Source organism: Bombina bombina, chromosome 10 (genome assembly GCF_027579735.1).
Source record: "Bombina bombina isolate aBomBom1 chromosome 10, aBomBom1.pri, whole genome shotgun sequence".
NCBI lineage: Eukaryota > Metazoa > Chordata > Amphibia > Anura > Bombinatoridae > Bombina > Bombina bombina.
In genome coordinates this window covers 50119447-50131907 of record NC_069508.1, presented here as the reverse complement: position 1 = coordinate 50131907, position 12461 = coordinate 50119447, and the positions used below count along the sequence as shown (strand labels likewise).

The window sequence follows — 12461 nt, the reverse complement described above, 5'->3', positions numbered from 1 at the left end:
GCTACCGAAATCCCTCGCGGTCTTAGTACCGCTAGAAGGGCACCCAGAACCTTTGTGAAGATTCTTGGAGCCGTAGCCAATCCGAATGGAAGAGCTACAAACTGGTAGTGCCTGTCTAAGAAGGCAAACCTTAGATACCGGTGATGATCTTTGTGGATCGGTATGTGAAGGTAAGCATCCTTTAAATCCACTGTGGTCATGTACTGACCCTCTTGGATCATGGGTAAAATTGTCCGAATAGTTTCCATTTTGAACGATGGAACTCTTAGGAATTTGTTTAGAGTCTTTAAATCTAAGATTGGCCTGAAAGTTCCCTCTTTTTTGGGAACCACAAACAGGTTTGAGTAGAACCCTTGTCCTTGTTCCGACCACGGAACCGGATGGATCACTCCCATTGTTAACAGATCTTGTACGCAGCGTAGAAACGCTTCTTTCTTTATCTGGTTTGTTGACAACCTTGACAGATGAAATCTCCCTCTTGGGGGAGATAATTTGAAGTCTAGAAGGTATCCCTGAGATATGATCTCTAGTGCCCAGGGATCCTGAACATCTCTTGCCCAGGCCTGGGCGAAGAGAGAGAGTCTGCCCCCTACTAGATCCGGTCCCGGATCGGGGGCTCTCGGTTCATGCTGTCTTTGGGGCAGCAGCAGGTTTCCTGGCCTGCTTGCTTTTGTTCCAGGACTGGTTAGGCTTCCAGCCTTGCCTGTAACGAGCAACAGCTCCTTCCTGTTTTGGTGCAGTGGAGGTTGATGCTGCTCCTGTTTTGAAATTCCGAAAGGGACGAAAATTAGACTGTCTAGCCTTAGCTTTGGCCTTGTCTTGAGGTAGGGCGTGGCCCTTACCTCCCGTAATGTCAGCGATAATTTCTTTCAAACCGGGCCCGAATAAGGACTGCCCCTTGAAAGGTATATTAAGTAATTTGGACTTAGAAGTAACATCAGCTGACCAGGATTTTAGCCACAGTGCCCTGCGTGCCTGTATGGCGAATCCTGAGTTCTTAGCCGTAAGTTTGGTTAAATGTACTACGGCCTCCGAAATGAAAGAATTAGCTAGTTTAAGGACTCTAAGCCTGTCCGTAATGTCGTCTAGCGTAGAGGAACTAAGGTTCTCTTCAAGCGACTCAATCCAAAATGCTGCCGCAGCCGTAATCGGCGCGATACATGCAAGGGGTTGTAATATAAAACCTTGTTGAACAAACATTTTCTTAAGGTAACCCTCTAATTTTTTATCCATTGGATCTGAGAAAGCACAGCTATCCTCCACCGGGATAGTGGTACGCTTAGCTAAAGTAGAAACTGCTCCCTCCACCTTGGGGACCGTTTGCCATAAGTCCCGAGTGGTGGCGTCTATGGGAAACATCTTTCTAAATATTGGAGGGGGTGAGAACGGCACACCGGGTCTATCCCACTCCTTAGTAACAATTTCAGTTAGTCTCTTAGGTATAGGAAAAACGTCAGTACTCGCCGGTACCGCAAAGTATTTATCCAACCTACACAGTTTCTCTGGTATTGCAACAGTGTTACAATCGTTGAGAGCTGCTAAGACCTCCCCTAGTAGTACACGGAGGTTCTCCAATTTAAATTTAAAATTTGAAATATCTGAGTCCAATCTGTTTGGATCAGAACCGTCACCCACAGAATGAAGCTCTCCGTCCTCATGCTCTGCGAGCTGTGACGCAGTATCAGACATGGCCCTAGCATTGTCAGCGCACTCTGTTCTCACCCCAGAGTGATCACGCTTGCCTCTTAGTTCAGGTAATTTAGACAAAACTTCAGTCATAACAGTAGCCATATCTTGTAATGTTATCTGTAATGGCCGCCCAGATGTACTAGGCGCCAAAATATCACGCACCTCCCGGGCGGGAGATGCAGGTACTGTCGCGTGAGGCGAGTTAGTCGGCATAACTCTCCCCTCGCTGTTTGGTGAAATTTGTTCACATTGTACAGATTGACTTTTATTTAAAGTAGCATCAATACAGTTAGTACATAAATTTCTATTGGGCTCCACCTTGGCATTGGAACAAATGACACAGATATCTTCCTCTGAGTCAGACATGTTTAACACACTAGCAAAAAACTTACAACTTGGTTATAATCTTTTTTAGCAAAAAAACGTACTGTGCCTCAAAGAGGTACTAACGATTAAATGACAGTTGAAATAATGAACTGAAAAACAGTTATTGCATCAAATTTTAAAACAACACAACTTTTAGCAAAGGTTTGTTCCCATTAGTAAAAAACAACACTAATTAAATTTGTACATAAGAAAACAAAACAACGTTTTTTATACACAGTCACTATAAGAATTCTCACAGCTCTGCTGAGAGAATTTACCTCCCTTCAAAGAAGTTTGAAGACCCCTGAGATCTGTCAGAGATGAACCGGATCATGCAGGACATATAAAAGTAGCTGACTGGAATTTTTTGATGCGTAGCAAAGAGCGCCAAAAACGGCCCCTCCCTCTCCCACACAGCAGTGAAGAGAAACGAAACTGTCACAATTAAAGCAAAAAACTGCCAAGTGGAAAATAATGCCCAAACATTTATTCACACAGTACCTCAGCAATGCAAACGATTCTACATTCCAGCAAAAACGTTTAACATGAGAATAGTTATTAAAAGGATTAGTGACCTTAACACAGTAGTTCCGGTGAAATACCATCCCCAGAATACTGAAGTGTATACATACATGTCATTTTAACGGTATGGCAGGCTTTTCTCATCAATTCCATTCAGAAAATAAAAACTGCCACATACCTCAATGCAGATTCATCTGCCCGCTGTCCCCTGATCTGAAGCCTTTACCTCCCTCAGATGGTCGAGAACAGCAATATGATCTTAACGACTCCGGTTAAAATCATAGTAAAAAATCTCTGTCAGATTCTTCCTCAAACTCTGCCAGAGAAGTAATAACACGCTCCGGTGCTATTTTAAAATAACAAACTTTTGATTGAAGTCATAAAAACTAAGTATAATCACCATAGTCCTCTCACACCTCCTATCTAGTCGTTGGGTGCAAGAGAATGACTGGGACTGACGTAGAGGGGAGGAGCTATATGCAGCTCTGCTGGGTGAATCCTCTTGCATTTCCTGTTGGGGAGGAGTTATATCCCAGAAGTAATGATGACCCGTGGACTGATCACACATAACAGAAGAAAAACTAGGCCCCAATAAAGTTTTATCACCAAAGTATATATAAAAACGTTTAAACATGCCAGCAAACGTTTTATATTGTAAATATAAAAGAGTATTACCTCAGAAAGTAAGCATACCAGTCGTTATTAAATCACTGTATTCAGGCTTACCTTACATAAATTTGGTATCAGCAGCATTTTCTAGCCTTCACATCTTCTAGAAAAATATTAACTGCACATACCTCATAGCAGGATAACCTGCACGCCATTCCCCCGCTGAAGTTATCACTCTTTTCAGTCATGTGTGAGAACAGCAATGGATCTTAGTTACAACCTGCTAAGATCATAGAAATCCCAGGCAGATTCTCTTTTTTCCTGCCTGGAACAAAATAGCACAACTCCGGTACTATTTAAAAATAATAAACTCTTGATTGAAGCAAAATAACAGCTACATTTCACCACTTATCTCTTACTACCTCTCCATGCTTGTTGAGAGTTGCAAGAGAATGACTGGATATGGCAGTGAGGGGAGGAGCTATATAGACAGCTCTGCTGTGGGTGTCCTCTTGCAACTTCCTGTTGGGAATGAGAATATCCCACAAGTAATGGATGATCCGTGGACTGGATACACCTTACAAGAGAAATTAAACTTACCAGGAAAGGCTCAATCTAAATATGTATAGCTTAGAGAAGGGAAAGAGGCGTAATGATAGTAACTCAAATATATTAAAGGGCTTAGTAAAGGTGAGGTTGTGAGTATCCTAAAAAGAAAAATTCAAGAACAAGGGGTCATGATCTCAAGCAAAAGGGTTATATTGTGAAAGTACTTTAGAGAAATGGTGATTGGTTCATGGAAAAAACTTCCATAAGGAGGCGGTAATAACAAAACACTGAGGGACTTCAAGAATGCCTGGATAAGGTTATCCTACAGACTAGGTAAGTTTATACTTTAGGACATTTTGGGCTGACTTGTTGGGCCTATGGTTTTTATCTGTAGACAAAAAAATGTTTATGTATTATGTCATTTAGACAAAATATACATGTCATAAAACTGCTTATACATGCAAGCTAAAGGTAGATTTATATTATTTTTAATACTTTTGTATATATAGTACCATCAAACAAAAAGCACAGTACTGTAATCAGAAAGGTAATATTTGTTGTTTTAAATTGCAAAGTCTATAATTATTTAAAACTCAAAGAAAACAAGTCAGAAGATTGTGACTTATAAGCGGGGAAAAAAACATAATTTATGTAAGAACTTACATGATAAATTAATTTCATATTGGCAAGAGTCCATGAGCTAGTGACATATGGGATATACAATCCTACCAGGAGGGGCAAAGTTTCCCAAACCTCAAAATGCCTATAAATACACCCCTCACCACACCCACAATTCAGTTTAACGAATAGCCAAGTAGTGGGGTGATAAAGAAAGGAGTAAAAAGCATCAACAAAGGAATTTGGAAATAATTGTGCTTTATACAAAAAATCATAACCACCATAAAAAGGGTGGCTCTCATGGACTCTTGCCAATATGAAAGAAAACAGAATTTATGCTTACCTGATAAATTACTTTCTCCAACGGTGTGTCCGGTCCACGGCGTCATCCATTACTTGTGGGATATTCTCCTCCCCTACAGGGAAAGGCAATGAGAGCACACAGCAAGAGCTGTCCATATAGCTCCCCCTCTGGCTCCGCCCCCCAGTCATTCGACTGGGATGTGGATTGCAGATAGGTGGCAGGAGTGATCCTCCGCCCATTTGATGATCTTGAATACCTCTCTCATCACCAAGGAACTCCTTGTTCCTCCCTGATAGTTGATGTAAGCTACAGTCGTCATGTTATCTGACTGGAATCTTATGTATCCGGCCTTCGCTAGATGAGGTCAAGCCCGGAGAGCATTGAATATCGCTCTCAGTTCCAGGATGTTGATCGGGAGAAGAGACTCTTCCCGAGACCATAAACCCTGAGTTTTCAGGGAATCCCAGACCGCCCCAGCCTGATAGACTGGCGTCGGTCGTGACAATGACCCACTTTGGTCTGCAGAAACTCATTCCCTGAGACAGGTGATCCCGTCTACTGGAGCATGCACAGTTGTAATGGTCTTAGATTAATTCGAGCAAAAGGAACTATGTCCATTGCTGCAACCATCAACCCTACTACTTCCATGCACTGAGCTATGGAAGGCTGCAGAATAGAGAGAAGAACTTGACAAGCGTTTAGAAGCTTTGACTTTCTGACTTCTGTCAGGAAGATCTTCATTTCAAAAGAATCTATTATTGTTCCCAAAAAGGGAACTCTTGTCGACGGAGACAGGGAACTCTTGTCGACGGAGACAGGGAACTCTTGTCGACGGAGACAGGGAACTCTTGTCGACGGAGACAGGGAACTCTTGTCGACGGAGACAGGGAACTCTTGTCGACGGAGACAGGGAACTCTTTTCTACGTTCACCTTCCACCCGTGAGATCTGAGAAAGGCTAGAACAATGTCTGTATGAGCCTTTGCCTTGGAAAGAGACGACGCTTGAATTAGAATGTCGTCTAGATAAGGTGCCACTGCAATGCCCCTTGGTCTTAGAACCGCTAGAAGGGACCCGAGCACCTTTGTGAAAATTCTGGGAGCAGTGGCTAGTCCGAATGGGAGAGCCACGAACTGATAATGTTTGTCCAGAAAGGCGAACCTTAGGAACTGATGATGATCTTTGTGGATAGGAATATGTAGATACGCATCCTTTAAATCCACGGTAGTCATATATTGACCCTCCTGGATTGTAGGTAAAATTGTTCAAATGGTTTCCATTTTGAACGATGGAACTCTGAGAAATTTGTTTAGAATTTTTAAATCCAGAATTGGTCTGAAAGTTCCCTCTTCTTTGGGAACTACAAACAGATTTGAGTAAAAACCCCTGAACTTGTTCCACAGTTGGAACTGGGTGTATCACTCCCATCTTTAACAGGTCTTCTACACAATGTAAGAATGCCTGTCTACTTATTTGGTTTGAAGATAAGTGAGAAATGTGGAACCTTCCCCTTGGGGGTAGTTCCTTGAATTCTAGAAGATAACCCTGAGAGACTATTTCTAGTGTCCAGGTATCCTGGACATCTCTTGCCCAAGCCTGAGCAAAGAGAGAGAGTCTGTCCCCTACTAGATCCGGTCCCGGATCGGGGGCTACCCCTTCATGCTGTCTTGGTAGCAGCAGCAGGCTTCTTGGCCTGTTTACCGTTATTCCAGCCTTGCATTGGTCTCCAAGCTGGTTTAGTCTGGGAAGCGTTACCCTCTTGTCTAGAGGCTGCCGAGTTAGAAGCCGGTCCGTTCCTGAAATTGTGAAAGGAACGAAAATTGGACTTATTCTTAGCCTTGAAAGGCCTATCCTGTGGGAGGGCATGGCCCTTTCCCCCAGTGATGTCTGAAATAATTTCTTTCAATTCTGGCCCAAAAAGGGTCTTACCTTTGAAAGGGATATTAAGCAATTTTGTCTTGGAAGATATATCCGCCGACCAAGACTTTAGCCAGAGCGCTCTGCGCGCCACAATTGTAAACTCTGAATTTTTCGCCACTAATCTCGCTAACTGCAAAGCGGCGTCTAAAATAAAGGAATTAGCTAACTTAAGTGCGTGAATTCTGTCCATGACTTCCTCATACGGAGTCTCCCTACTGAGCGACTTTTCCAGTTCCTCGAACCAGAACCACGCCGCTGTAATGACAGGAATAATGCATGAAATAGGTTGAAGGAGGTAACCTTGCTGTACAAAAATCTTTTTAAGCAAACCCTCCAATTTTTTATCCATAGGATCTTTGAAAGCACAATTGTCCTCAATGGGAATGGTCGTGCGTTTGGCTAGTGTAGAAACCGCCCCCTCGACCTTAGGGACTGTTTGCCATATGTCCTTCCTGGGGTCGACCATAGGGAACAATTTCTTAAATATAGGAGGAGGGACAAAAGGTATGCCTGGCTTCTCCCACTCCTTATTCACTATGTCCGCCACCCGTTTAGGCATCGGAAAGGCATCAGGGTGCACCGGGACCTCTAGGAACTTGTCCATCTTGCACAAGTTTTCTGGGATGACCAGATTGTCACAATCATCCAGAGTAGATAGCACCTCCTTAAGTAATGCGCGGAGATGCTCTGATTTAAATGTCACAACATCAGGTTCTGCCTGCTGAGAAATTCTTCCTGTATCAGAAATTTCTCCATCTGAGAAACCCTCCCTCACTGCCACTTCAGACTGGTGTGAGGGTATGACTGAAAAATTATCATCACAAACTCCTCACCATCCCCGTGGAGATGCTACTTGTTCAGAGCGGCAAGGAGAATGACTGGGGGGGGGCGGAGCCAGAGGGGGAGCTATATGGACAGCTCTTGCTGTGTGCTCTCCTTGCCTTTCCCTGTAGGGGAGGAGAATATCCAACAAGTAATGGATGACGCCGTGGACCGGACACACCAATGTTGGAGAAATGAATTCATCAGGTAAGTTCTTACATAAATTATCTTTTCTTTCGTGTAATTGGCAAGAGTCCATGAGCTAGTGACGTATGATATAGTAATACCCAAGATGTGGAACTCCACAGAAGAGTCACTAGAGAGGGAGGGATAAAATAATAACAGCAATTTCCCACTGAAAAAAATAAATCCACAACCCAAAATATAAGTTTATTCTCATAATGAAAAGATTAAACTCAAACATAAGCAGAGGAATCAAACTGAAACAGCTGCCTGAAAAACTTTTCTACCAAAAACTGCTTCCGAAGAAGCAAACACATCAAAACAGTAGAATTTAGTAAATGTATGCAAAGAAGACCAAGTTGCGGCTTTGCAAATCTTATCAACTGAAACTTCATTCTTAAAAGCCCACAAAGTGGAGACTGATCTAGTAGAATGATCTGTAATTCTCTGAGGTGGAGCCTGACCCGACTCCAAATAAGCCTGATGAATCAAAAGCTTTAACCAAGATGCCAAGGAAATGGCAGAAGCCTTCAGAGCCTTTCCTAGAACCAGAAAAGATAACAAATAGACTCAAAGTCTTCCTGAAATCTTTAGTAGCTTCAACATATTTCAAAGCTCTTACCACACCCAAAGAATGCAAGGATCTCTCCAAAGAATTCTTAGGATTTGGACACAAAGAAGGGACAACAAATTTCTCTAATAATATAGTTAGAATTCACAACCTTAGGTAGAAATTTAAATGAAGTCCGTAAAACTGTCTTATCCTGATGGAAAATCAGAAAAGGAGATTCACAAGAAAGAGCAGATAATTCGGAAACTCTTCTAGCAGAAGAGATTTCCAAAAAATTAGTTTAATGTCCAAAGAATGCATAGGCTCAAACGGAGGAGCCTGTAAAGCCTTCAAAACAAATTAAGACTCCAAGGAGGAGAGATTGATTTAATGATAGGCTTCATACGGACCAAAGCCTATACAAAACAGTGAATATCAGGAATATTTAGGAATCTATCTGGAAAACTAAAGCGGTGACCCTTGTCTGAGGAATCAAATAACTTTTTGGTAAATTGATCCTCCAACCATGTATTTGAAGAAACAACACTAGTTGATTCGTGTGAGATTCTGCAGAATGTAAAGACTGAGCTAGTACCAAGATATCGTCCAAATAAGGAAACACTGCAATACCCCGTTCTCTGATTTCAGAGAGTAGGGCACCGAGAACCTTTAAAAAGATTCTTGGAGCTGTCGCTAAGCCAAATGGAAGAGCAACAAATTGGTAATGCTGGTCTAGAAAAGAGAATCTCAGAAACTGATAGTGGTCTAGATGAATCGGAATATAAAGATATGCATCCTGTAAGATTATTGTGGACATATAATACCCTTGCTGAACAAAAGGCAGAATAGTCCTTATAGTCACAATCTTGAAAGTTGGCACTCTCACATAACGATTCAAAATTTTCAGATCCAGAACTGGCCTGAATGAATTTTCTTTCTTTGGGACAATGAATAGATTTGAATAAAACCCCAGACCCTGTTCCTGAAACGGAACTGGTATGATTACCCCTGAAAGTTCCAGGTCTAAAACACACTTCAGAAAAGCCTGAGCCTTTACTGGATTTGCTGGTATGCGTGAGAGAAAAAATGTTCTCACAGGAGGTCTTACTCTGAATCCTATTCGGTACCCTTGAGAGACAATACTCTGAATCCATTGATTTTGGACAGAATCTGCCCAATTGTTTTAGAAGAATCTTAATCTGCCCCCTAACCAGCTGAGCTGGAATGAGGGCCGCACCTTCATGCAGACTTGGGGGCTGGCTTTGGTTTCTTAAACGGTTTGGATTTACTCTAACTTGAAGAAGGTTTCCAATTGGAACCAGATTCTTTGGAGGAAGAATTAGGTCTCTGTGCCTTATTTTGTCGAAAGGAACTAAAACGGTTAGAAGCTTTAGATTTACTATTAGGTCTTTTATCTTGAGGCAAAATAACTCCCTTCCCCCCAGTGACAGTTGAAATAATCGAATCCAACTGAGAACCAAATAACATTACTTTGGAAAGAAAGCGATAGTAATCTAGACTTAGATACCATGTCAGCATTCCAATACTTGAGCCACAAAGCTCTTCTAGCTAAAATAGCTAAAGACATAGATTTAACATCAATTTTGATATAAAAAATGGCATCACAGATAAAATGATTAGCATGTTGAAGCAAGTGAACAATGCTAAGATCCATTTCCTGTAGCGCTAAACTTTCCAACCAAAAAGTTGATGCAGCTGCAACATCAGCTATAGAAATGGCAGGCCTGAGAAGATAGCCAGAATATAAATAAGCTTTCCTTAGATAAGATTCAAGTTTCCTATCTAAAGGGTCTTTAAAAGAAGTACTATCTTCCATAGGAATAGCAGTATGTTTAGCAAGAGTGGAAATAGTCCCATCAACTTTGGGGATCTTTTCCCAAAACTCCAATGTAACTGCTGGCAAAGGAAACAATTTTTTAAACCTTGAAGAAGGAAAAAAAGAAGTACCAGGCCTATTCCATTCCTTAGAAATCATATCAGAAATAGCATCAGGAACTGGAAAAAACTCTGGAGTAACCACAGGAGGTTTTAAACAGAATTTAAACGTTTACTAGTTTTAACATCAAGAGGACTAGTTTCCTCAATATCCAATGTAATCAACACCTCTTAACAAGGAACGAATATACTCCATTTTAAATAAATAAGATTTGTCAGTGTCAATATCTGAGGAAGGATCTTCTGAATCAGATAGACCTCATCATAGGAGGATGATTCAGTATGTTGTCGGTCATTTAAAATTTCATCAACTTTATGAGAAGTTTTAAAAGACCTTTTACGTTTATTAGAAGGCGGGATGGCAGACAAAGCCTTCTGAATAGAATCATAAATAAATTATTTTAAATTTACAGGTATACCTTGTGCATTAGATGTTGAGGGAACAGCAACAGGTAATGAACTTCTACTGATGGATACAGACAAAGCCTTCTGAATCACATCAGCAATAAAATCTTTTATATTCACAGGTATATCATGTACATTAGATGTTGAAGGAACAACAGGCACTGTACTATTACTGATGGACACATTCTCTGCATGTAAAAACTTATGACAACTATTACATACCACAACTGGAGATATAATCTCCACAAATTTACAACAGATGCACTTAGCTTTGTTAGAACTGTTATCAGGCAGCAGGGTTCCAACAGTGGTTTCTGATACAGGATCAGATTGAGACATCTTGCAAAATGTAAGAGAAAAAACAACATATAAAGCAAATTTATCAATTTGCTTATTTAGCAGTTTCAGGAATGGGAAAAAAATGCAAACAGCATAGCTCTCTGATATAGAAAAAGGCAAGAGGCATATAGGAATGGGGTTTAAAATAATGAAATTATTGGGCGGCAAGTATGATGCACAACGCAAACTGAATTTTTTGTAGCGCCAACAACATCCGGAAATGACACACTCGCGTCATTGTAGACGCAACCTTGTGCAAGGAACTTGGCGTCAACTAAGACGCCAGAAATTACGAATTTGCATCATCGGACGTACCGTTGCGCCAAAAAAATTAGTGTGCCAAGAATGACGCAATAAACTTTGGCATTTTGCGCCCTCGCAAGCCTAATTTTGCCCGCAAAATTAATGAAAAAGCAGCCAAATGAAAAAAAAGACTATAACCCAGGTAAGAAAAAAGAAAATTTATGCTTACCTGATAAATTTATTTCTTTTACGATATGACGAGTCCACGGATTTCATCCTTACTTATGGGATTACGCCTCCTGGTCAGCAGGAGGAGCAAAGAGCACCACAGCAGAGCTGTACATATAGCTCCTCCCTTCCCTCCACTCCAGTCATTCGACCGAAGTTAGGAAGAGAAAGGAAAAGCCAAGGTGCAGAGGTGACTGAAGTTTAATAAAAAATAAAGATCTGTCTTAGAAAAATGACAGGTTGGGCCGTGGACTCGTCATATCGTAAAAGAAATAAATTTATCAGGTAAGCATAAATTTCCTTTTCTTTTACATGATATGACGAGTCCACGGATTTCATCCTTACTTATGGGATTACACCTCCTGGTCAGCAGGGGGAGCAAACAGCACCACAGCAGAGCTGTATATAGAGCTCCTCCCTTCCCACCCACTCCAGTCATTCGACCGAAGTTAGGAAGAGAAAGGAAAAGCCAAGGTGCAGAGGTGACTGAAGTTTAATAAAAATAAAGACCTGTCTTAGAGAAATGACAGGATGGGCCATGTACTCGTCATAACGTAAAAGAAAAATTTATCAGGTAAGCATAAATTTCCTTTTCTTTTACAAGATATGACGAGTCCACGGATTTCATCCTTACTTATGGGATACAATACCAAAGCTATAGGACACGGATGAAAGGGAGGAACAAGACAGGAACCTAAACAGAAGGCACCACTGCTTGAAGAACCTTTCTCAAAAAAAACAGCCTCACACAAGGAAAAAATATCAAATTTGTAAAATTTTGAAAAAGTGTGAAGAGAGGACCAAGTTGCAGCCTTGCAAATCTGTTCAATAGAAGCATCGTTTTTAAATGCCCATGAGGAAGCCACAGCCCTAGTGGAATGAGCCGTAATTCTTTCAGGAGGCTGTTGTCCAGCAGTTTCATATGGCAAACGGATGATGCTCTTCAACCAAAACGAAAGAGGTAGCCATAACTTTCTGGCCCCTACATCTTCCAGAAACAACAACAAATAATGAAGATAATTGATGAAAATCTTTAGTCGCCTGCAAGTAAAACTTCAGGGCACGAACCACGTCCAAGTTATGTAACAGACGCTCCTTCTTAGAAGAAGGATTAGGACACAAGGATGGAACAACAATTTCCTGATTAATATTTTTATTA

General features: G+C 41.2%; 1 protein-coding gene across 1 annotated transcript in view; it reads right to left on the bottom strand.

The window, feature by feature from the left end:
- PTBP2 (polypyrimidine tract binding protein 2) overlaps positions 1 to 12461 on the bottom strand; it is a 142774-nt gene that overhangs the window by 77991 nt on the left and 52322 nt on the right. The gene's annotated exons all lie outside the window — the stretch shown is intronic.